At 39.0% G+C, this 27,260-nt stretch overlaps 1 protein-coding gene and 1 long non-coding RNA gene across 13 annotated transcripts in view; both read right to left on the bottom strand.

Annotated features, from left to right (window-relative positions):
- DDAH1 (dimethylarginine dimethylaminohydrolase 1) overlaps nt 1-27,260 on the bottom strand; it is a 243,397-nt gene that overhangs the window by 95,390 nt on the left and 120,747 nt on the right. The gene's annotated exons all lie outside the window — the stretch shown is intronic.
- Nucleotides 1,097-26,014, bottom strand: LOC140709219 (uncharacterized). The gene is made up of 3 exons (XR_012089615.1): nt 24,859-26,014; nt 24,630-24,690; nt 1,097-4,569 (listed from the first exon to the last, which is right to left on the bottom strand). It is a non-coding gene; the product is annotated as an uncharacterized lncRNA (long non-coding RNA).

Below are 27,260 nucleotides of genomic sequence, written 5' to 3'. Positions count from 1 at the left end.
TGGAGAGAATGTGGTACAAGGGGCCCCCCTTTTTTTTTTTTTTTTTTTTTTTTTTGAGATGGAATCTCACACTGTCACCCAGGCTGGAGTGCAATGGCGTCATCTCGGCTCACTGCAACCTTCGCCTCCCAAGTTCAAGTGATTCTCCTGCCTCAGCCTCCTGAGTAACTGGGATTACAGGCGCCCGACACCATGCCCAGCTAATTTTTTGTATTTTTAGTAGAGACGAGATTTCACTATGTTGGCCAGAATGGTCTCAAACTCCTGACCTCGTGATCCACCCACCTCGGCCTCCCAAAGTGTTAGGATTACAGGCATGAACCACTGCACCCAGCCAAGGGGCACTTTTACCCATTGCTTGTGAGAACATAAATGCCTGAAAACCATTTCAGCATTACTTACTATAGCTTAAAATCTTGTACACTTTACAAGCCAGCTCTACTTCTAGATATCCGAGAGTTTCTAGCACATGCAACCTAGGAGACACATTTCAGTTTATTAACTGCAGGATTGCTCATAATATTAATAGCAAGAAACAATCCCAATATAAATCAGCAGAAAAAAATGAATATATTCATACACTGAAATACAGTATACAGTAATGTTAAGTAAAAGAAGTCACACAAAAACATATAAAGTATGATTCTATTTATGTAAAGTTCAAAAAACAGAGAAAATGAAAGACTATATTATTTGGGGGGAAAATACACAAGTAATGAAATTTTGAAGAAAAACAAGGGAATAGGTTGACATAAAATTCAGATGAGTAGTTACCTCTGTGGGGAGGACTGTGATTGAGGAGAGGTTCACAGATGCCTTCTAAATTTTGATTTTTTAAATCTGTGTAATAAGTATACAGGTATGCATTTTATTTTCTCTAAACTTTTCAGTTGTTTTAAAATACTATTCTGAATGTATACTTTTCAATAATTAAAACATTATATGTCAGCTACATTTTAAAATGAATCAAATTCTTTCTGAATCCTACCATAGGAATTATCTGAATTATTTACTTATACAAATTATATCATGAAAGCTTTAGAAAAGCAAATAATATTAAAGAAAGGAAAGCAAATAAAATAACCCCTTAATTTATTAATACTGATGTTGATACTTTTAGTTTTCAGTTTGCTTAAGTTAGGACATATTTGCATATAATTTACTTCGAGGTATGAAAAAAGAATATAAATTTTTTGAATCTTTCACTCTAACAAAGTCTTATCACAGTCTTTGTGTGACTGTGATTTTGGTTTCCTTCTATATATAGTATTTGTTTTTTGTTTTTTTCATTTTTGAGACAAAGTCTCACTCGTGGGTTCAAGTGATTCTCCTGCCTCAGCCTCCTGAGTAGCTGGGACTACAGGCGTCCACTATGACACTGGCTAAATTTTGTATTTTTAGTAGAGACAGGGTTTCAACATGTTGGTCAGGCTGGTCTTGAACTTCCGACCTCAGGTGATCCAGCCACCTTGGCCTCCCAAAGTGTTGGGATTGCAGGCATGAGCCACCATGCCCAGCCTACTAATAGTATTTAACTAGTTTGATTATCTGCAGGGAAATGTTCATAAAGTTCATAATATTCCCAAGGATATTTATTTTAAAAACAGTTGCCTCTAGTTTCCGGAAAAGAAAGAATTTAGAATAGTGTGGTCAGACCTGGAGTGGATCAGACAACGGAACTGGTGCCTTCTTTTCTTTTTTTTCTCTTTTTGAAGCAGGGTCTTGCTGTGTCGCCCAGGCTGGAGTGCAGCTGCATGATCATGGCTCGCTGTAACCTCTGCCCCGTGGGCTCAAGCAATCCTCTCATCTCTGTGTCTTGAGTAGCTGTGACCACAGGTGCACACCACCATATCCGGCTAATTTTTGTATTTTTTGTAGAGATGGGGTTTCACCATGTTGCCCAGGCTGGTCTCGAACTCCCAGGCTTGAGCAATCTCTCTGCATTGCCCTCCCAAATAGGTGGGATTACAAGCATGAGCCACCACACCTGGATGAACTCATGTTTTCTAACCAAGGTTCTCTCAGTGGCTCTATACCAGGTAGTGGTCCTACACATAACATCATGAAAGACAACACTATATTTTATTTTTTAGAAGACCCTTTTTTGTGGATGAAACCCACTAACTGCAAAATGATCAAATTAACAGGTGAAAAAATATGATTTTAGTGAAGGGACTCTGCTGGCACCTTGAGATGAAATCTGAGACCCCTACAGCCAAGCTGGCTGGGCTGGAAGGCTCTGTGGAGCACAGCGTGCAGCCAGGAGTTGGTGCTGGCCAGGGACAGCCGCCTCCTGCCAGGGCTGGATCAGTCTACTGTGCTGGGCAAGTGGGAACAGCAGGGAGGGAAGCCAGGCCTGGCTGTGCGCAAGAACCCCATTCACAGAGAGGCAAGTGGGTTCGAGATGCTTGTGTTCTAGGCCTCATCCCTTCCATCACACCAGTCTCTATCCCCAGTATCACCACCCCCACACCCTCTAAATGTTGACAGGTCCCTTCCTGAGGGCAGGTTCCTCACCACTCTTACAGCTCAGTCAACTGAGAAGTCCAATCATATTTTCTGAGAATTTAAGCAAACAGGATCCCTTTGAAGAAAACCGAAGTTAGAATGTAAATCCTATCTCCTTCTAGGGAAATCTAAAAGCCTTAAAAATATTTCTCTTTATCGATCTTAATACATACGACTCTCCTTATAATCGGTAGCATCTTCCTGCTAAATTATTCAGTACAAAAAGAATAAAATAATCTCTATCCTCTCTAACCCCCAAATAGTATTTATTTGCCCTAAAAAAGCCATTTGTCTCATGAATTGAAGAGTGAATTTAGAAAATCAATTGCAAGATAATTGAAAAATACCCTGATTTGAAAACTAAAAATAGGCAATTCATTGTCAAGCTGAGACTTAAAAGATGGTCTTAAAGATTGTTATAGAAATATAATTATTACCTATATTTACATACCACATACCATTCTACTAACGATTACAAATCATAGTTGCTTTGTGGAAAGTCTGTAGGAAATGGTGGCAGAAGATAAGCTTTCAGATAGTTTGATTAGGATGGGCATAATGACCAAATCTACAAAGCTCTTTGAAAACATTAGGATAAGGGGCCGAAATTGCTGCTTCATATTTTTGAACCTCATTTGTTATTAAGCTTGGTGCTGCTGCAGGCAGATAAGATCCAAGACCAAACACAAAAACATACATTTGATTCAGCAGGAGGCTTATCTCAGCAAGTGGACCAATCAAAAACTTGGTCCAAGAAAAGCATTTTCCTTTTTTGTCCCAACAATTCAGGGTCTCTCTACAGTGTAACAAAAAGTGAAAACATGAAAGGTTCATTTGTTTTTTGTCCCACTAAAATGAGACCAATAAACCTTGGTAAAACAAGAAATTTATGAAATTCCTTAAAAAACAAATTTCTTTTTATTTGGTTTTTATTACATAATTTGACACATGTTGGGTTTATAATTCATAGGAACAGAAAGTAAAAGACCATTAATTTGGTCTGAAATGGGAGAACTTTATGATCTAAACTTTGGTGCAACATAATTTACGGACCAAATACCAGAAGAGGGCATCACATTTCATTGGTATTTAAAATTTTATTTACATTTTTCAGTTAAATACTTGTTTGCAGAGGAAATCAACAAAAGTTTTTATCTTTCAGCCTTTCTCTCTAGCAAGCTGGAAAATGTAGCATCTCTTCAGATGTTGGAAATGTCCTTTTCAGTGTTCAGGAATGCTGTCACTGCTGCTTTTAACACAGTGCCCACATCCCTGGGCTTTCCTGGTCCATTTGAGTTGGTTCCTGGTGCAACAGGAATGCTATCTTGCCATGCTATGGGTCCTATCCCACAATCAATGTTAGTGGTGGATAAAGGAGTAGAGTACAGGTTATAGGTTAGGACAGGAGAAGAGAGTCATATCTGCCAACTTGGCTCCCTCTATGCTCTCTACTCATATCATAGTTGGGTTGATGTCTGCATTTCAAGAATGCAAAGAGCCTTCCACGCCTTTGCCTACAAAAGACTGATTCTGCCTAACCTTCTCTAGCTGGACAAATCAGTGAAGTAGGATCTGTAATCAACTTATGCTAAGTTTCACAGGAAAAACAAGTTGATGCATGACAGATGTGATTGCTTTTCCTAGGAAAAAGCCATTAAAGTTGTAAAAGTGTTGCAGCCTTGAACAACTCCAGGAGAGACCATTACATAAATGGTGTCTCCTGGAATTGTGCAAGGAAGTGCTCCTTCAAACAGCAGCAATAAGAAAGTTTGGGTAACGTGGCCAGGCACGGTGGCTCATGCCTGTAATCGCAGCACTTTGGGAGGCCAAGGTGGGCAGATCACCTGAGGTCAGGAGTTCGAGACTAGCCTGACCAACATGAGGAAACCCTGTCTCTACTAAAAATACAAAAAATTAGCCAGGTGTGGTGGCATGCACCTGTAACCCCAGCTGTTCAGGAGGCTGGGACAGGAGAATCGCTTGAAACAGGGAGGCGGAGGTTGCAGTGAGCTGAGATCACACCATTGCATTCCAGCCTGGATGACAAGAGCAAAACTCCATCTTAAAAAAAAAAAAAAAGAAAAGAAAGTAAGTCTGGGTAACGTATTTTAAAAATAAACTTCCTCTTTAGGACAATTTTAGAGTTAAGAAAAAATGTGAAACTAGTATAAAAAGTTCCTATATGCACCTGCAAATGCTTTCCCCTATTATTGCCTTCTTACATTAGTATGATACATTTGTTACCATATATTGGTTCACCTAATGTCCTTTTCCTGTATTGGGATCCCATTTAGGATTCAACATTGCATTTGAGTCCTCATACCTCCCTAGGCTTCTCTTGGCTATAACAATTTTTCAGACTTATCTTTTAAGACCTTGACAGTTTTCAGGAGAGCTGATCAAATTTTATTTTATTTTTATAGAATGTCCCTCAAGTTGCATTTGCCTGATTTTTTTTAAAATAACAATTAGTCTGGGTTTATCATTTTTTGGAGAGAATCACATGGGTAAAGTGCCATTTTCATCACATTTTATCAAGGTTGCAAACTATCGACCCTCTGGAGCTGTGGCCTGAGCTGGGGTTTGAACTAGGCTCCTTTGAGCTATGGCTAGAACTGGGGTCTGAATGAGATGCAGGGAGCAGTGTCCAGAGGCTGTGCAGGGCAGCACACTCCCTGGGTCTGTCCCAGGAAACCATTCTTCCCTTCTAGGCCTCAGGGCCTGTGATGGGAGGGGCTGCCATGAAGGTCTCTGAAATGCCTTTGAGGACTTTGCCCCACTGTATTGGCTATCAGCACTTGCCTTATTTTTAGTTATGCAAATTTCTCTAGCAAGTGGTTGCTCAACAGCCACATGGTCAGGCTGCAAATTTTCCAAACTTTTACATTCTGCTTCCCTTTTAAATATAAGTTCCAGCTTTAAGTCATTTCTTTGCTCCTGCATATAAGCATAGGCTGTTAGAAGCAACCAGGGCACATCTGGAGCACTTTGCTGCTTAGAAATTTCTTCTGCCAGATAGATACCCTAGGTCATCACTCTAAAGTTCAAACTTCCATAGATCCCTAGGGCATGGACACAATGCAGCCAAGGTCTTTGCTAAGGCATAACAAAAGTGAACTTTACTCCAGTTCCCAGTAAGCTCATTTCTATCTGAGACCTTGGTAGCCTGGACTTCACTGTGCATATCACTGTCAGTATTTTGGTCACAGTCATTTAATCAGTCTCTAAGAAGTTCCAAACCTTCCCTTATCTTCCTATCTTCTCAGCCTTCCACACTCTTCCAACCTCTGCCTGTTACCTAATTCCACATTTTTCAGGTGTCTTTATAGCAGTGTCCCACTCCTCAGTACCGATTTTCTGTGTTAGGCCATTCCCACATTGCTATGAAGAAATATCTGAGACTGAGTAATTCATAAAGAAAAGAGGTTTAATTGGCTCAGGGTTTTGCAGGCTGTACAGAGAGCACAGCAGCATCTACTTCTAGGGAGGCCTTGGGAAGCTTCCAATCAAAAGCGGGAACAGGCGCTTCACAAGATAGAGGGAGCAAGAGAGAGGGAGGAGGAAGTGCTACACACTTTTAAATAACCAGATTTTGTGAGAACTCACTATTGTAAGGACAGTACCAAGGAGATGGTGTTAAACCATTCATGGGAAAACTGACCCCATGATCCAGTCACCTCCCATCAGGACCCACCTCCAACATTGGGGATTATAATTCAACATGAAATTTGAATGGGGACACAGATCCAAACCATATCACAAAATAAACAACTTTATCAATGAGAATACTGTACATTCTTTTTGTGTTGTATCTTTTGTTTTTAATCTTACAGATTCCACTCATTTCCAAAGTTAATGAGGTCAGCAGCTTTCTCCCTCACCCGCTTCAGTGAGATTGTTTCATTGTAAGACAGTTAGAAGTTAGATTGGTTTTATCACATTCCGCTTTCCATTCTGGGACTCCCAACCTCCTAAATGATTTTTTTTTAAGTTTGCATACATTGAGATTTATTCTTTGTGCTGTGAAGTTCAATGGGTTTTGACAAATTACATATCTGTAATTATAGTATCATACAGAATAGTTTCACTGCCCACAAATTCCCCTGTGCTTTATCTGTTTAACCCTCCTTCTCTCTCCCTGAGCCCCTGATCTTTTCACTATTGCTAAAGTTTTGTCTTTTCTAGATGTCATATAATTGGAATCATACAGTATGTAGCCTTTTTGGATTGGCTGCTTTCACTTAGCAATATGCATTTAAGATTCATCTGTGTCTTTTAAAGATTACTCATTTCTTATGATGAAAAATATTTTGTCAGATTTATACATAGGCATTTTTCCTACACCTCTTCCTTTTTTGCTCCCTTGCTCCTCCCCTTGCTCCTTCCCTCCCTTCTTGCTTTTTTGGTGCTACGGTAAACATATTGTTTTTAAATTTTAAATTCCAATTGTTCATTGCTGGAATGTAAGAAAGCAATTGACTTTTGTATATTAACATCGTGCCCTGAGATCTTGCTATACTTCCTTACTAGTTCTAGAAGTTGTGTTTTCTTTTTTGTCAATTCTTTGGAATTTTCTTATGGAGACAATCATGCAAAAATAGCTTAATTTCTTCCTTCTCAGCCTGTACTCCTTTTATTTACTTTTCTTTTCTTATTACACTAGCTAGGACTTTCTGTACAGTTTTGAATAGCAGTGGACAAAGAGGAAATCCTTGCTTTGTTCCCAATCTTCGAGGGCACATTGAGTTTGTCACCCTTAAGTATGTGTTGCGATTTTTTATCATGAATGGGTGTTAGATTCTGTCAAATGTTTTTTCTCCATACATTAATATCATCATATATATTTCAATTATTGAGATCATACAGTATCATTTTTAAATTAAGCATTTCTTTGCAGTTCATTTTCATGTGAGCTGTCATGTCGTATTAACTACTGGATGAAGTTAGGCATTACATTTCACACTACAATTCTTTCATGTTGAAACCAAAATCTCACTTCAGGACTGTAGTTTTAGATTTGCACTTTTCAAAGACAATCCATCACTTCTTTTTTTAATTTTTTTTCTAGATTTTCATTTGTCCGTCTCTGCGAGCTAGCAGTTTTACTCAGTTTTCTTCGAGTATTTTTTGACTGATCCGAATTTGTATTCCTTTCCCCACATCTCCCACTCCCTGCTTCTATAGCTAGCCATGCCATCTCTCAGACATTTATATTTCTTTGATGGATAAATCAGAGCTAGACTTTCCTCATCTATAAGGAATACTTTCACCAACACAAACATAAAATATCAAACGCACTTAGAGAGTGCATTCTTAAGCAGAAACACCAGAATACTTATTAAACAACTGTTTTCCAAGTCTGATCACCTTCAATACATGAAGATTATATCTCCAGCCTGAAGTTTCACATCAATTAAATGTTTCTTTGCAAGAACTTAAATCCAAGGATAAGAAAAGTTGTTATGTTTTTCTAAGGTAGTTTAAAATTTCCCTCCAAAAGGTATTTGGTTTTGGCTGGTAGGTTATTTTGTTTCATTTTTAAAACAAAGATAGCCTGTGGTCTTAAAAGAATTCTGGAATAAGCTGTCTGAGTTCAAATCTTGTACCCACCTTGTATTAGCTGAGTGACTTTGGTTAAGGATAGTTACTTAATTATCCTGGGCCTCAGTTTCTCTCTTTGAAAAACAGATTCATTCACTAAAATAATATTTATGAAGTACTCATTTTGTGATAAGCACTAGTCTAGCTACTGGGAATATAAATTTACAAAACAGACTTTAAAATATCCTGTCCTGGTGGACCTCTCATTACGTTCATTATTAATAGGGATAATGTCAGTGCCTCCCTCATAGGATTGTTGCAAGAATTAAATTGATGAATATGTACATAACACTTAGAACAGTGTCACACAATAAGAGCTCAGTAAAAGCCATCATCATCATAATCAAATATTTAACTTTCATAAAAAGTTTTCCTGTATGTTTTCCCATTCCTTGTTACCTTGGAACTTAGAAATAATAGATTTAAGTTATAAAATAATAGTGTTAATATAGTATCACTAGGCCTCAATTTCCTTACCTATAAAATGGTGATATTTGCCATCCTCCTCTATAGTGTTGGTATAAAAATGAAATGAAACAATTTAAACGAAAGTGCTTTGTAAACTATCAAGTGCTACACAGACTAAATATGTCATTATGTAGCAAGTGCCTTGGCTTAAGTCCTTGCACTCAGAAGTAATTCAATACATGTTAAATGAATTAATTTATGGCCTAAGCAATAGCATAGCAACTATCTGAGCAGTTCTGAAATACTTGGGACCCAAGACACTAACCTATTATAAGTAGGTAATGAGCTACCAGTTCACTCAAACAGCTTCTGCTAATTTAATATTGCCTATCAATAAATTACCTGAGATCGCAAAGGAGTTGAAAAACAAGCCCAGTGTGGAGGCTCATGCCTGTAACCCCAACAGTTTTGCAGGCTGAGGTGGCAGGATGGCTTGAGGCCAGGAGTTCAAGACCAGCCTGGGCAACACAGTGAGACCCCATCTCTACAGAAAGTTTTTAAAAACTTAGCCAGGCATGGTGGTGCGCACCTGTAGTCCTAGCTACTTGGGAGGCTGAGGTGGGAGCACTGCTGAACCCCAGGAGTCTGAGGCTGCAGTGAGCCATAACGTGTCACTGCATTCCAGCCTGGGCAACAGAGTGAGACTCTGATTCTTAAAAAAAAAAAAAGAAAGAAAGAAAGAAAGAAAAAAAGGACAAAGGAAAAAGAAAAAAATATTATATTTTCCTTGAATACCCACTTGGGCCAAAACTTCTAAACCTCATTATCTTAAGGATGATGTTAGTTCAATTTCCTTATTTTATACTGAGGCAAGTAAGTCTCAGAAAAGTTAAGTTACATCTGCAGGATCATAGTTAGTGTCAATTTCCATTTCACCTTTAAACCAAGACAAGCACACATTAGGTGCCTTCACATATAAAAGAGAATACAGGTTTAAATGATTCTCATTTAAACGCTACTAAGTTCCACAGTGTGTTAAGAGCTCATCAAGCTAGCGGCTCTGTTTTAGTTTTTGTTTTTTTTCCCAAGTGAGCTAAAAAAAAAAAAAAAAAAAAAAAGTGGAAGAGACAATGGAAAACAAACTGGAGAAGAGAGCATTCTGTACTACAGCACGTCTCAAAATCTGTTCATTTTCTGAATTTTTTTTAACGCAAAGCTTCAGATCTCTGTCAAAAAGCCTGCTCAGAAGGAAGAAGCTAGTTAAGGAATTTTGTTTAGGATTTTTATTCCAACTGGTTCATATGGTAACTTGGATTCAAGTACAGACTTTTACAGCAGTGAGATCTTTATCTAGAAATAGCAAGTACAAAATGCTTGTGTCTTGCCAGTCCATGCAGAGCCAGCTCAAAGGGACAGACTGAAATAGTCATCATCTTCTTACATGATCATTAAACTGGGTATGTTTACATGACTGTCTATTGTCAATTGCTCTGGTAAAACAAACACACACAGTGTAAATATCTTGTTTCTCTCTAAGGATGTAACAAAGAACGAGAGAAAGAAAGAGGGATAGAAAAACTTGCATTAGGAGCCCCTGATATTTGAGCATACGTTTTTTTTTTTCTTTTTGTACCTCTCCCACCTCATAAACATGTATGTATTTCCTAATGAACTAGCTCCACAAATATCACAGGTGAGGGAGGGGACAGGAAAGGTCTGTCAGGTGTCAAATGTCTCCTCCAACAGTGTGGCTGAACACAGGTGAGAGAAGTATAATCCAAGATAGGGAACCCAACCCTTACATTCATGGCACCCACATCCCAGTCTCACTGGTTACAGAAGGCAATAGGAAGCTGTGGTGTTAACCAGCTGAGTCACAGCTAACTGCCATGAAGTGGTCTATCTAAATAAGAACCCAAGTAGTTTGTGTGACCCAAGATCCTTCCAGTTATCCATCTGCCTTTTCAGACTTCTCAGAACCAAGACTCAGGAGAAGGATATTATTGTATGTTTAGAGGTTTGATTGGAACTGCATTAGTCTGTTCTCAAGCTGCTAATAAAGACATACTAGAGACTCGGTAATCTACAAAGGAAAGAGGTTTAATGGACTCACAGTTCCACATGGCTGGGGAGGCCTCACAATCATGGCAGAAGGCAAGGAAGAGCAAAGTCATGTCTTACATGGCAGCAGGCAAGAACTGCATTTTATAAAACCATCAGACCTCATGAGACTTATTCATTATCATGAGAACAGCATGGGAAAGATTCGCCCCTATGATTCAATTACCTCCCACCTGGTCCCTCCCATGATACGTGGGAATTACGGGAGCTACAATTCAAGATGAGATTTGGGTGGGGACACAGTCAAACCATATCGGAGACAAACACTACTTAACAAGGGTAAGGTTGTTGCCAAGGTCACAGAACTGATATCTGAGAAGGCAGTGGAAATGGTCTTGTTCTTCATCAACTTCCTGCAGCAAAGACTCAAGAGAAGTAACTCCAGACAACACAAATAGCCAGCAGCATGCCTATTTACTCCTGCTTGCCTGGAAGGTAAAGAATGCTGTGCTTTATTCAGGAAGATCAGAACCCTGCATTTTAACTAGAAGATCAGAACCCTGCTGGATTAAAATTTTCTGGTGCAGCCTTCTTCTATTGAATATGTATGATAAAAGATAAGAATCTGTGGCCATATGGCTAGAGGCAGCAACATGAAGAAGGTAAAACAAACCAAGGTGGCAATTGTTGGAAGTCTAGAGCTATAGAACAGAAGGCTAGGAAACTGGCTGTGGGGATAGGAGGTTTTTTGGTTTTTTGTTTTGTTTTGTTTTGTTTTTACTTTAAGTTCTGGGATACATGTACAGAACATGTAGGTTTGTGCCATGTGCCATGGTGGTTTGCTGCACCCATCAATCCATTATCTACATTAGGTATTTCTCCTAATGCTATCCCTCCCCTAGCCTCCCACCCCCCAACAGGCCCCTGTGTGTGATGTCCTCCTCCCTGTGTCCATGTGTTCTCATTGTTCAACTCCCACTTATGAGTGAGAACGTGTGGTGTATGGTTTTCTGTTCCTGTGTTAGTTTGCTGAGAATGAGGGTTTCGAGCTTCATCCATGTCCCTGCAAAGGACATGACCTCATCCTTTATTATGGTTGCATAGTATTTCATGGTGTATATGTGCCACATTTTCTTTATCCAGTCTATCATTGATGGGCATTTGGGTTGGTTCCAAGTCTTTGCTATTGTGAATAGTGCATGAAACATATGTGTGCATATGTCTTTATAGTATAATGATTTATAATCCTTTGGCTATATACCCAGTAGTGGGATTGCTGGATCAAATGGTATTTCTAGTTCCAGATCCTTGAGGAATCACCACACTGTCTTCCACAATGGTTGAACTAATGTACACTCCCATCAACAGTGTAAAAACGTTTCTATTTCTGCAGATCCTCTCCAGCATCTGTTGTTTCTTGACTTTTTAATGATCACCATTCTAACTGGCATGAGATGGTATCTCACTGTGGTTTTGATTTGCATTTCTCTAATGACCAGTGATGATAAATTTTTCATATGTGTATTGGCCACATAAATGTCTGCTTTTGAGAACTGTCTGTTCATATCCTTTGCCCACTTTTTGATGGGGTTGTTTTTTTCTTGTAAATTTGTTTAAGTTCCTTGTAGCTTCTGGATATTAGCCCTTTGTCGGATGGATAGATTGCAAAAATTTTCTCCTGTCCTATAGGTTCCCTGTTCACTTTGATGGTAATTTCTTTTGCTGTGCAGAGCTCTTTAGTTTAATTATATCCCATTTGTCAATTTTGGCTTTTGTTGTCATTGCTTTTGGCGTTTTAGATGTGAAGTCTTTGCTCATAGCTATGTCCTCAATAGTACTGCGTAGGTTTTCTTTTAGGGTTTTTATGGTTTTAGGTCTTACGTTTAAGTCTTTAATCTATCTTGAGTTAATTTTTGTATAAGGTGTAAGGAAGGGGTCCAGTTTCAATTTTCTGCATATGGCTAGCCAGTTTTCCCAACACCATTTATTAAATAGGGAATCCTTTCCTCGTCACTTGTTTTTGTCAGGTTTGTCAAAGATCAGATCGTTGTAGATGTGTAGTGTTATTTCTGAGGCCTCTGTTCTGTTCCATTGGTCTATATATCTGTTTTGGTACCAGTACCATGCTGTTTTGGTTACTGTAGCCTTGCAGTATAGTTTGAAGTCAGGTAATGTGATGCCTCCAGCTTTGTTCTTTTTGCTTAGAATTGTCTTGGCTATACGGGCTCTTTTTTGGTTCCATATTAAATTTAAAGTAGTTTTTTCTAATTCTGTGAAGAAAGTCAATGGTAGCTTGATGGGGATAGCCTTGAATCTATAAATTACCTTGGGCAGTATGGCCATTTTGACGATATTGATTCTTCCTATTCATTATCATGGAATGTTTTCCCATTTGTTGGTGCCCTCTCTTATTCCCTTGAGCAGTGGTTTGTAGTTCTCCTTGAAGAGGTCCTTCACATCTCTTGTAACTTGGATTCCTTTTTTATTCTCTTTGTAGCAATTGTGAATGGGAGTTCACTCATGATTTGGCTCTCCATTTGTCCATTATTGGTGTGTAGGAATGCCTGTGATTTTTGCACATTGATTTTGTATCCTGAGACTTTGCTGAAGTTGCTTATCAGCTTAGGGAGATTCTGGGCTGAGACGATGGGGTTTTCTAAATATACAATCATGTCAACTGCAAATAGAGACAATTTGACTTCCTCTCTTCCTATCTGAATACTCTTTATTTCTTTCTCTTGCCTGATTTCCCTGGCCATAACTTCTAATACTATGTTGAATAGGAGTGGTGAGAGGGCATCCTTGTCTTCTGCCGATTTTCAAAGGGAATGCTTCCAACTTTTACCCATTCAGTGTGATATTGGCTATGGGTTTGTCATAAATAGCTCTTACTATTTTGAGATATGTTCCATCAATACCTAGTTTATTGAGAGTTTTTAGCATGAAGGGGTGTTGAATTTTATCCAAGGCCTTTTCTGCATCTATTGAGATAATCATGTGGTTTTTGTCATTGGTTCTGTTTATGTGATGGATTATGTTTACTGATTTGCGTATGTTGAACCAGCCTTGCATCCCAGGGATGAAGCCAACTTGATCGTGGTGGATAAGCTTTTTGATGTGCTGCTGGATTCGGTATGCCAGTATTTTATTGAGGATTTCGCATCGATGTTCATCAGGGGTACTGGCCTGAAATTGATAGGAGGCATTTTAGTCCTGCTAAGGATAGCTAGGACAGCTGTGCAGGGCACCTGACAAATGCGTCACCTTCTTTGCCTGACAGTGAGAAAACAAAAGTTTCAGGGACTGAAGGGGACTAGGCTATTCCTTAAGCTAGAACCCTCTCCTTTGTCTAATAACCAGAAGACCTATCGTCCCTCTCTCCCTTCTTTCCTTCTTCCCTCCTTCCCCACCCCTACCCCCTCCTCCTTCCTTCCCTGCTCCCCTCCCTTCTTTTCTTCCTCTCAGAAAGCTCTAAGATAGTGTTAAAAACACTTCCACATGTCCTCCCTTGTGTAGTAATGCATTTGATCCTATTAGGAGCCTCTTGATCTGCTACTCAGTAATCAGCACCTCCATCCTGACAATGCTAATGCTTGCAGACCTAAGCAATATTCCTTACATATATTTATTTACAGCTTCATCAAATAGACAGAAGGGTCAAGCTAGGTGAGGTGAATGATCTTAAAGTGTCCTGCCATTTCTCACACATAAAGTTGCTTTGAAATTAATACAAGAGGCATGATAATTTCCCACAACCTCAGGCACCTGATCTATGCTAACATCCCCAATGAGTACAATCTGTGTTAATGCAAACATGATGAGCTTTACAGTTAAGTATTTTGTTAACTCCTAAATACAATAAAAGGGATTTCTAAAAGAACCTCAGGAAACATGTAGTGACTCTGCGGAGTTAGAAAGTTGTGAAAGGGCTATGCAGAATGTACTCCCTCTTTAGGTCCATGTCCTTCTGCGCCTCTCCCTAGACTGTAACCTCCTATTTGTCAGTCCTAGAGCACGAAGAAATGAATAAAGGCTCAAGATAGCAAGATTGAACATCACCACACCGGAACTCCTTGAAAGTGTGGCCTTTTCATCTCCCATTTTTCTTTTCCCACAGGCTAACAGGTGCATGGTTAAGCAGGCCCTCAGCTAGCTAGTGATAAATCAATGACACAACTTCCACCTATCCCTCCCAAAAGCTATGATTCTGAGATGTCTAAGCAATAACAGAACAGAGATAATGCAAATTCTGTCATTATGCATGCTTCTAAATATCATCAACTCTATTTTATTTTTGTGTGTATTATTTCTGACCAATTTCATTTCCAGTAGATTCCACCTTTCCTGGAACAGTCAATTTTTTTTCAGTAGATTCCATCCTGCCTGGAATGATGAAAGAACACTACATCCCTTAATGGCACAATTGAATTGTACTCAGGAAATGTAGTTATTTTAATATTACTGTAAACCAAAGATAATTATGAATATGAATTTTCCCAGGAAAATATCACATGATATACTGCAGAATGAAACAGAAATGAATCTCAGTTTACTCGATGATTTGGTTTATCTACTTCATCTTCCCTTAGTTAATTTAAATGTTTAATATTTAAGGCATCTAAAAATCAACAGGAATTTTTCACTTTTAATTCTAGTATTTTAGCATCTTGAAGGCGTAGCATGGTGCAAGCAAATTAGGGGCATGAAGTGATCAAGACCTGGACTAACTCCCACAAAACAAAATAAACAAAGCAATACTCTAGACCTTATAATTCTCCATTTTAGTTTTGGCTTAAATATATTCAAAGAAGATGACTACAGATGGTGGAATCTACTCTATAATCATGATATTTACACTGTGTGATACCAATCCATGTAACAAAACCGGGTTTTGGCCAAACTATACATATATATGTATACATACATGCATACACATACATACATACATATATAATTCAATCTTTTTTTGTTGTTTTTGTTTTTAAGGTCCTCTATGTGCCACTAGTGATTTTTCATGGAAAGAAAGGCTGAGGTGCCAAGCAGAGTTGTAATTAGGAGGTAAAACACCCAGGACTTGGCAAAGGGCTCAGGCTGGCAGACCTAGGAAGGCGGCAGCAGAGGAGCAGCAGGGGTTTGAGCTTGGCAGGCGAGAGGAGACAGGGCTTTCTTCTTCACCTACGCACATGAAACCTACCTCTCTTCAATGATTTCTGGAAAAATGCATCAAGTATTTGGTTGCCATCTGTAGAGATTCCTGTCCTTAATGCAAAACAACAATGACAACTGCAATAATGTACAAGCAGCACACAGTCTGGGAACATCCTCAGGATTTTCTGAGGAAGGCTAATATACTAAATTGTAAGGAATTTCACAGATATTGTTGTCAATCCAACAACTAGGCAAACAACATGCATAAAACTTGTACTAAATTATTAAGCTGGAAAAAAATTGAGCGACTTTTTCAAAACCTCGAGCCTCCATATTTTGGACTATTCCTTCATAAGGACATCATTAAAATATTCACGTTCTTTCATAAAAACAACAATGTCAACAACAGCTAACAGCCATGAAACATAACCTAGTTATGTTATTTGTAGCCTAAGCTATGTTAACTATGAAAAGTAATACTAAGGAAACTTTAAACTTAAGATACAAATAAAATATTGTATTCTTTCTGATTTAGCTTATTCAAAATCTATGTATGTTAAATGTTCTTGATATTTGATTTTCTAGAAAACAAACACACTTAAATCTTCAGGTAATTATTTATGTTACGTAGATCAAACGTAGGATTCAAAGAAAATAATTCAACATTTTTGGTACAATATTTATTAATAAGAATTAAAATACATTTAAGATACCATATCAGGATGTAAAATGTAATCAAAGTGATTGATTTTTTCCTATTGTGATTTCCTTGTTCTACTTACACTGTTTCCCTCACCCCCTATCCTAACAGCACATCTTAAAACGACCTGTTTCTCATTGTTTTATTGTTTATTACTTTTTATATTTTAGTTATTATATTTAACATTTTGATCCATCTTGAATTTTGATGTGTCCTATGATGCCCCAATTTTTAAAAATGATGAATCATTTGCCTAGCCCCACTGACTTGTGATGCCTCCTTCTCAGATTTTTATGTATACTTGAGTCTGTTCCAAGACTATGACATTTCTTTAATTTTTATGTCTATTCTTACACTAGTACCACTTTAATTATTAAAGTGTTATATTGTGCGGGGTTTTTTTGTTTGTTTTGTTTTGTTTTGAGACAGGGTGTGTCTCTCTATCAGCCAGGCTGGAGTGCAGTGGCATGATCTCAGCTCATTGCAACCTCTGCCTCCCAGGTTCAAGCGACAGCCTCCAGGGTGGCTGGGACTACAGGCGTGTGCCACCATGCCCAGCTAATTTTTATATTTTTAGTAGAGTTGGGGTTCCGCTATGCTGCCCAGGCTGGTCTTGAACTCCTGAGCTCAAGCGATCCTCCTGCCTCAGCCTCCCAAAGCGGTGGGATTACAGGTATTAGCCACCATGCCTGGCCTAATATTCTATTTTAATATGTTATAATAAAGGACATTCTCTGAACAAACACTATCCTCTCTTCTTCAAAATGTTCTTGGCTATTTTCATCTACTTATTCTGGAATCCAGGCAAACTTTAACTTACTTCCCAGGCAAAAAATCCTTTAAGAATTTGATTGGAACAATATTAAACAAAGGATATTGAAATTAATAATTAGTATGCAATACTAAAGAGTATTAAATACATAAATTTAGAAAAAACAGAAATCTTCATGATATATAATAAGTAGTGATTACCCAGATTACATACCCTTTTATCTTGTTCTACGTCTCTAAGTTTCACTATTTTTCTTGTGTTGTTCCTATAAGTGTTTTCATAAAAATTTTTCCAAGGCATTTTATATTTGCTTAAGATTTAAAAAATATATTTGCTAACAGAATATTGATGCTATATAAAATAAAAATTGATTTTTTCCACTTAATTTGCCCATTAGTTGTTGTATTATTAAAGACTAGTCAAGTGCAATAGTGAGAAGGCAGGGGAAGGGTAGAACAAAGAGTTCAATCTGTAACTGACTGTAATCAACCGAGAAAATTCAGTACCTTTGAACAAGCCTGCCCATTAGTTTCAGTATTTTTCTATTTGATTGCCTTGAGGTTTCTAATTAAATGATTTAACAAGGCAAATAACAGGATTTTGTTCTCTTCCTTTCCAACAGTTATTCTTTCATTCACTAAATATTCATTGAGCATCTACTATATGCTGAGCATAGTACTAAATAATGAAAATAAATGGGTGAGCAATACATACAAAATCCCCATCCTAGTGGAGCTTACATGCTAGTAGGGGATAAAAAATAAATAAGTACAACAAGCAAATGTAGCATGTGAGAAGGTAGTAAGTCCTATGGAAAAGTAGTGGAAAGCAAGGCGGACAGAAATGCAGGAGGTGGAGAACTGTGCAATTTTAAATAATAAAGTGGTCTGCATAGGCCTCCCTAAGCAAAGGCTTGAAGGAAGTGAGAGAGTCATATACATATGAGGAGCGTTTGAGGCAGACAGAACAACTAGTGCAAAGTTCAAAGGAAGGACTGTTTCTGGACAGTGACTGAATGGGAGTGAGCCTAGAACAGAAGAGTAAGTGAAATAAAAGGGGCATATGATTGTGCTGGACCACTTATATCTTTTTTTGTTTGTTTGTTTGTTTTGAGACAGAGTCTATCTTTCTCTCTCTCTGTTGCCCAGGCTGGAGTACGGTGGCACAATCTTGTCTCAGTGCAACCTCTGCCTCCTGGGTTCAAGCAATTCTTGTGCCTCAGCCTCCTGAGTAGGAGGGGACTACTGGCATGTGCCATAATGCCAAGCTAATTTTTTTTTTGTAGAGATGGGGTTTCACCATGCTGTCCAGACTGGTCTTGAACTCCTGACCTCAAGTGATCCGCCAGCATTGGCCTCCCAAAGTGCTGGAATTGCAGGCTCGAGCCACCGTGCCCAGCCACTTGTATCTGTTTTATATTTTATTGCATTGGCCATAAATTCAAGAATACTAAAAATAAAGGTGAAAAAAGGTCTCCTTAACTTGTGATAATTAAAAAAATTTTTTTTCTTTTATTGTAACTTTATTTTTAACCTCTGGAAGAAACTTGTGATAATTTTTAATAGAAATACTTTTATGCTTTTGTATTGATCACTGATTAATATTTATCATATTTTAAAGCTATATGTGAATTCACATTAACAAGACAAAGAGAACATGGGCATAAAATCTACGAAAATGGACAATAAAGCTTTTGGCCAAAACCCCAGGGAAAGCTGTGGCATATCATTAATACAAATGTGTTAGAAGAGATGAGAAAGCATGTACTGCTGATATGAAAACGTATGCTATAGCAATCTGGGACACTATGAGCCTCAGTCAGAGCTGGCTCAGGCACAAAGTGTTGCTGATGCTGCAGGAGCTCTGCTGGCTGTGCTGGTAATGGTGCTCAGCTTATCTCTGGGCTTCAGTGTCCTGGGCTAACTAATCAGCCAGATGAGTATTATGGTGGGGCTGAGAAGAGGTGTGAAGTGGGAGAAGAGAGCAGCTCTATGGCCACACAGGGCCATTACTGGTGGGAAGGGAGGCCCTGAAAAGAAGCGAGGGTCACAGTTGTGAAGTGGTAGACATTTTTGACAACTCTCAGTTCTTGCACATTTCTGTCTGGGGCCAACCCTATCACTTTAAGTAGAAACAGGTGTCACGGGAGGCACTACTCAAGCAAGGTTCACAGGTGCCTCCGTGGTTTTAAAACGAGTTACAAATTCTTAGACATTCTTCCCACAAAAGGTAAAGACTAATTTCCTTTCTCTTGAATATGGGCCAGTTTTAGTGGCTCACTTCTAACCCAAAAATTGTGATGGAAGTGATGCTGAATGACTTCTGAGGCTAGCCTGAAAAAGACAATGCAGCTTCCACCTGGTTCTCCCTGTCTCGCGGCCTGCCGCCAGCCCCTCCACACACATTGGGCAACCTGAGCCAACATGGACATGGAGGAAGCCTGGCAACTCTGATGCCGCCATACTGGAGAGACCACACAGCATGTCCACCCAGAGATGAAGAGAGAGGCCTGTGGAGCCTCTGCTGTGCCAGCCTCCAGTTAGTTATCCAAGTCTTCCCAGTGTCAGCTGGCGGATATTTAAATAATTATAATTGACCCTTGAACAGTATGGGTTTGAACTGAGGGGGATCCATTTATAAGCAGATCTTCTGTCTCTGTCACCCCTGAGACAGCAAAATCAACCCCTCCTCTTCCTTCTCCTCCTCAGCCTACCCAATCTGAAGACATGGATAAGACCTTTATGATAATCCACTTCCACTTAATGAATAGTAAATATATTTTCCTTATGATTTTCTTAACATTTTCTTTCTCTAACTGACTTTAAGATTAAAACAGATAAGACATACAGTGCAAAAAACGTGTTAATGCACTTTATGTTTTTGGTAAGGCTTCCAGGCAACAGTAGGCTATTTGTAGTTAAGTTTTGGGGGAGTCAAAAGTTATATGCAGTTTTTTTGTGGCAATGTATTTAATCTCTTAAATGTCCAATGTAAATTTATAAAATTTTAATATTCTCTAATAAACACATAAGCATAGTTTAACACTAAATACAGAGTAACCATTAATGTTAGGACTTCTATTTGTTTCACGTAATTTGTTCTCATTAACTCCTTATTTCTCACAACAAATCTAACAGATGGCAATCTAGAACTTTTCACAACAGCAAAGACATGGAATCAACCCAAATGCCCATAAATGGTGGACTGGATAAAGAAAATGTGGTATACATATACTACATACTTCTATGCAGCCATAAAAAAGAATGAAATCATGTCCTTTGCAGCAACATGGATGCAGCTGGAGGTCATTATCCTAAGTGAATTGATGCAGAAACAGAAAACCAAATGCCAGCATCTTCTCACTTACATGTGGGAGCTAAACATTGTGTACACAGGGATGCAAAAAGGGGAACAACAGACACTGGTGCTTACTTGAGGGTGGAGGGTCGGGGGAGGAGGATGAGGATCAAAAAGCTACCTTTATGCTCACTACCCGGGTGATGAACTCATTTGTACACCAAACCACAGCAACATGCAATTTACCCATGTAACAAACCTGAACATGTACCCCCTGAACCTAATAAAAACTGGAAAAAAATTTTAGGGCTCCTTACAATGGTTCTTTATGAGATTAAAACAATTGGCTGAATTTCTATTGAAGGGTGAAATTTGCTCAAGAATGTAGAGGTTTAAAATGTATTTGCAATTTGAGAACATTCTGTAGTTCTTCTGCTTTTCGGAAGATGAGCCTAATGACAGGAAACCTCTGCAGACTTTCGACTGTGTGAAAGTGAAAGTTGATGCCCCGACCCCCGTGCTGTTTAAGGGTCAACTGTATTCTAGACCTTGTTGAGTAACCTCAGCCGACACCAAGCAAAGCAGAGATATGGTATACCACCAAGTCTTGCTTAAATTGCAAATTCATGAGCAAATTAAATGCTGCCATTGCTTTAAGCCACTACATTTTGGAATAATTTGTTGTGTAGCATTAAATAACCAGAACAGGGATCAAGATGATACTGGAGGAAGATCTATTTTTAAAGGGCTCTTAGATTTTTAGGTATGATATATTGATACCTAGAGACTTTTGTTGAGCAGATTAGGGTAAGCCAAAATATAACTTCTTATAAGAAACTAGTAGTGAAGGTGAATAAAAAGCTTTATAACATGCTGGCAATTAAAAGGATGGGTATTGAACTAAAAACAGACCAAATCTGATTTGAAAAAACTCTAGTCTTTACTAAGTCTGTGATCTTAGTCATGGTATTTAACTTCTTTGAACTCCAAGTAGCTCATTTGAAAACTGTGACAATATCAAATTCATAGAGTTGTAAAGATTAAGTGAGCTGATAAGAAAGCTTAATTAATGGTGACTATTATAATCAGTCATTGTTATTTCTGCAGTTTTACTATCTTTGCATTTTGCCATAATTAGCATGGGTGGAATACGACTGTTCCAGCTTAGGCTGATTACTAAGCATCCTTCTGTACAGACAATTTGCCAATTAATCAGGAATTTCCCACTGTACCCTTTACCTTTTTTGCATTCTGCTAGAACTGTGGAAGTTAAAGAAAAATGTCAAATATCACCCTGGGAAGCCAACAACATAAACATCCTAAACTGAGTAACACGGGAGCAAATGTCATGGGACTGCAGCTTCCCAAGTGTCTGACAGAGTTCTGATCTCTCAGCTCTCTGCCAGGGGGTTACAAAGCTGTGGAAAAGACTTCCACTACATCCCTGGCTGCTACAGAGATTTCGGCACATTATACATATCATCAGTGTTTAGTAATCAATACACTATACATGACACTCTTCTCTTGTTTCTTATATCTGTTTTCTAAAACTATCTGCTCTTCAAGACAAATTCTAATCATCTAGTTACTACATATTAAAAAGTGCTTTTGATGTAAAATTTAGAAAGAACTCAACATACAGTTCAACTAACACTTACTGTGTGTCTATTAGGACCCAGGCACAATCAGCTGGAAACTGTCAAAGTGAAATTTAACTCAGATAAAGTGACCTAGTATCTTGTAAGAATAACAAGACAATTTTTTCTGTAATGAATGGAGTTTTTACTAATTTTCCTACTTTGAGAAATTTAAAATTTTTAAGACTGATAGAAAAGCAAAGAATTAATTCATAATGCTAATAAGACTACAGCATTTTAAATACATGTGTTCTAAAACAGTTCAGATAGTAGCTTTTGATATGATGTCTCACAGTTCTACATAAAGAATTTCATACTTTTCTGAAAGAAACTCAGAATTCTAGGATGATGATCCAGGTCAAAACAAAAGCTGACATGGGCTTTAAAAGCCTTTAGTTTTACTTAAATTTTGCCTCGCTTATTAATATTTTTTCTAATATTTTCCACAATAATGAATATTGAGGACATATCTGATATTTATGAGCATTAAACAGCATAAAAAGAAACACAAAATATCATTGCATAATTAAGGCACTTTTAATTTTTGTAATACTTTTTCCAAATCAACAACATGCTTTTTCCTTAAGGAAAAGTGATTTTTTTTAGTGTGGGAGCCCTGAGTCAGATCTTCAATCTTCTTTGGAACTCCAAACACCTCCATGCTCTTTTGCTATTAGCCTCTCTCTTCTTCAACTTTCCAAAATCCCTCTGAAACTGATGTGCAAGACCCACTTGCATTGTGAGCTCACAGGGGTCTAACCAGAGGTGAGTAGCTGGGAAAGACTGCTATATGGTTCCATGAATTATCTTCTGAGACTTGGAAGTTTATTTTTCATCCCTGACCCTACACAGGACTACTCTCAATAATTCCAGTCTTTGAAGGGGCTGGAGAACGTTATGTAAAATGACTCAAGCTTCAACTTTTCCTAGGTCAGAAATACCCAAGGGCTTTGGTTTTTAATGTAACTTCCTTAGATAAAAGTCAGTTTCCTTTTTCCAATCCGGGAAGTGGACGTCTGTAATACAACATAAATTACAAAGTTTCTGATTTTACCGTCTAGACACCATCAACCCCCTTAACACTACCTTCTCTGTCAAAAATCTGGGCAGGGCCCAAAAAAAACTGATGTCCAACTAAGCTCGGAAATATATTTCTTCCAACTAAAGCTGGCAGGATTCTGGTGAGCATATTTGAAGCCAACAAAAAGCAGGATTGGAAAATTAAGAATGGTTAAAAAGAAAGAAAGAGGGCAAGTACAAAACTCTTTCACAAATTAACAAGGCTCAATGGCATCAAGTACTTGGAAAGTTTCCATCTCCACCCCAACTTCTAAATAAAGTGGCATGTCAGCCCTGAAGATAAATGCTGAAATTTTTTGAGCCTCACTATCCTCGGTAAAGGCTCCATGTCTGACAGATGCAGATAATAAGAGAACTAAAGCACATGCTCAAGAGGATAGCAACACTTACCTGGATTTTTACAGCAATTCTCTGAGCTCAAAGTCATCCTCACAGCACGCAAGGAAGGAAAGATTACATAGGATTGAGAAAAGAGGTAAGAAATCAGTTGCTGGCTGGACGTAGTGGCTCACGCCTGTAATCCCAACACTTTGGGAGGCCGAGGCAGACAGATCACGAGGTCAGGAGATCGAGACCATCCTGGCTAACACGGTGAAACCCCATCTCTACTAAAAACACAAAAAATTAGTTGGGCGTAGTCCCAGCTACTCGGGAGGCTAAGGCAGGAGAATCGCCTGAACCCAGGAGGCGGAGGTTGCAGTGAGCTGAGATCACACCACTGCACTCCAGCCTGGCGACAGAGTAAGAACCCATCTCAAAAAAAAAAAAAAAATCAGTTGCTTGTTCAGGGATAGAAAGTGGCAGACTGCACAAGGATTGAAAATTTGTTACCCTTCTCAGATTACCCAATTGCTTTCCTCCAAGCCAGCTGAGGAGACACTACTTTGTCCTAATAATAGCAGTAGTAATAATAGTAATGGCAGCTATCACTGAGTGACTACTATATGCTAGGCACTACACCAATGTTTCATATTTATAATTCTCACAACAGTATATCTTTCAACTTTATGTTTGCCATAGAGCAGGATTCAGCAGAAGAAAGATCTGTCTTGGATCACATCTAAAGAGGATTAGTTTCTGAAATTTCAAAAGAATGGTTTAGATGATATCTTCCTTATAAACTGCCCTTTAACATTATAAAGATTTTTCATATATATTTTTTCATTTCATCTTTGCAAAAGTCTTCAGTGGCAGGAATCATTACCCATATTTCATCTATGAGAAAACTAGGCCCAGGAAGATGGTGACCAAAGCCACATACTCTTAAGAACAAGGCAAGGCTTAACCACAGGCATCCTGACCTCAAGTCCTGTGTCAAAGTTCCACCTACAATGTGGCCCCACAGGGTAGGTCCTGAGAATATTATGAGTGCTAAACATAGTCTACTCAATTCAACTGACATTCACTGAGCACCTACCTACTGTGTGCTCCTCACTGTGCTCTGTGCTGGAGGCTCAGAAGTGAAAAGGTCACAGGTGCTGTGGGAAAGGAGTTCATAGATGTGTGAGTAACCATGCAAATAAGTAAGGACAATATGGAGCGCTATGTGCTGACCAAAGTAGGGGGATTAGTCAGGGTTCTCTAGAGGGACAGAACTAATGGAATAGATATGTAAATAAAAAGGAGTTTATTAAGTATTAACTCACACGATTACAATGTCCCACAATAGGCCATCTGCAGGCTGGGTAGCAAGGAGATCCTGTCCGAATTCCAAAACTGAAGAACTTGGGAGTCCAATGTTCTAGAGCAGGAAGCATCGAGCATGGGAGAAAGATGTAGGCTGGGAGGCTAGGTCAGTCTCTTCACATTTTTCAGTCTGCTTATATTCTAGCCATGCTGGCAGCTGATTAGATTGTGCCCACCCAGACTAAGGGTGGGTCTGTCTTCCCCAGCCCACTGACTTAAATGTTAATCTCCTTTGGCAACATCCTCATAGACACACCCAGAATCAATACTTTGTATCCTTCAATCCAAGCAAGTTGACACTCAGTATTAAGCATTACAGGGGGACATGATAGCTCTAGGAGTGTGGGGTGCTTCAAGGAGGAGGGGCACCTGAACTAGGTTAGGAGGATGAATTCAGTTTTAAGCATACTCTTTTTTAATTATCAGGAAAAAAAGCATAAAAGATTAGTAATTTGTGCAATACTAGACAGTGCCTAAGATCAAATATTTAGAAATCTTGACAAATATGAATCTGCAGGTCAGACTATATGGCATCAATTTAGGATAGACAGTTAATGTAAAAAACAAGTGAAGACATTTGAAAGAATAACGAGGTCCTTCTGTCCTTCCTAAAGGGTATATGCTCAATGAAAATATCATGTTACATTGAATTAATTTACTTACCTTCTTATTCATTTTTGAGACAGGGTCTTGCTCTGTTGCCCAGGCTGGAGTGCAGTGGTGCAAACATGGCTCATTGAAGCCTTGACCTCCTGAGCTCAAGCAATCATCCTACCTCAGCCTCCTGAATAGCTGGGATCACAGGTGTGCACCACAATGCCCAGATAATTTTTTTTAAGAGACAGGGTCTCTTCATGTTGCCTAGGCTGGTCTCAATCACCTGGCCTCAAGCTATTCTCCCTCTTTGGCCTCCCAAAATACTGGGATTGTAGACATAAACCATCACACCTGACTTCAGGTTACATTTTAAAGCCAAACGAATCGATCCCAATAGTTAAATGATATCCGCAATTCTGACCACTTGTTAGAATGGCAAATTCAAAATATTACAGTCCACTAAGGACGTCAGGAACAGCCAGATGCTTATTTTCTGGTGCATGTCTGACTGTGGCAGAAGTTGAGACATTCATGCTGTGAGCTGTACTGCCCCAGCAATTGCTCATGGATGTGTTGTATTAGTCTGCTTTCATACTGCTATGAACTGCCTGAGATTGGGTAATTTATAAAAGTAAGAGGTTTAATTGACTCACTGTTCAACATGGCTAGGGAGGCCTCAGGAAACTTACGATCGTGGCAGAAGGTGAAAGGGAAGCAAGGCAACTTCTTCACAAGCAAGCAGGAAAAGTGCCGAGCAAAGGGGGAAGAGCCCCTTATAAACCATCAGATCTCATGAGAACTCACTGACTATCATGAGAACAGCACAGGGAAAACTGCCCCCGTGATTCAACTACCTCTACCTGGTCTCTCCCTTGCCATGTGGGGATTATGAGGATTATAATTTAAGATGAGATTTGGGTAGGGACATAAGGCCTAACCATATCAATTGTCAACTGGTGGGCTTTCAGGAAAAGGGAAAATGGGCTATCTGGCCCAGTTGATCATGTCCATTCCAAGTCCTATCCTTTGGCAACATCATGCCAAAGACATCAAGGTGGAATTTCTACCTTCTGAGGCCTAATGTCCAAAATCCTTTCCTTCCTGTTATTTGTCCCCTTGTTTCAATCCCACCTCCCTTCCTCTCCCTCTCCCTCAATTCTCCTGCCACCTCTCCCCCAATCCTCTAGCGTATGGCTTAGTGTCATGGAGATGTATCAAGTTTCTGGGTAGAAACTGAGGATTTCATTTCCAGTTAGTTCTTCCTCCTTTCTTCCTCTCCTTCTCTCTTCCTATTTGCCCCTTTTCTTCCTGATGTCCACTCTTCCTGCAGCAATAGCATTTTACGTTACACCTTAAATTTCACCTAGGATACGAGAGACGTGTGTCTTACTGAAGGGATATAGGACAGGCCACTTTTCAACAGGAAGAAAGAAAGGTGATCATCATCGAATTTTAAAACTCAATGGAATAAAAGATCAGAATGTGGCTTCCCCACACAAGGCACTCTTTATTTCACGACGGGTCAGTGTTTGGATTCATTTATCAGCATGAGGAGGCCAGCTACACAGGAGACACCAATCACTGCCTGCCTATTTATATGCAGGAATCTGCCTGCTGTTCTAAGCAAACCCACTCTGCTCTTGGCCTCTGAACCTACATCTGGTTGAACCAGAGTTGGGCACCTGAACTGAATTCAGTCTATTCATAGGCTGGCCAGCTGTCTATCACTTGGTTGCCTGCATCAAAAAATTAGTATGGACCCATG

The sequence above is a fragment of the Chlorocebus sabaeus genome, chromosome 20 (genome assembly GCF_047675955.1).
Source record: "Chlorocebus sabaeus isolate Y175 chromosome 20, mChlSab1.0.hap1, whole genome shotgun sequence".
NCBI lineage: Eukaryota > Metazoa > Chordata > Mammalia > Primates > Cercopithecidae > Chlorocebus > Chlorocebus sabaeus.
This window is presented reverse-complemented; position numbering and strand designations above follow the sequence as displayed.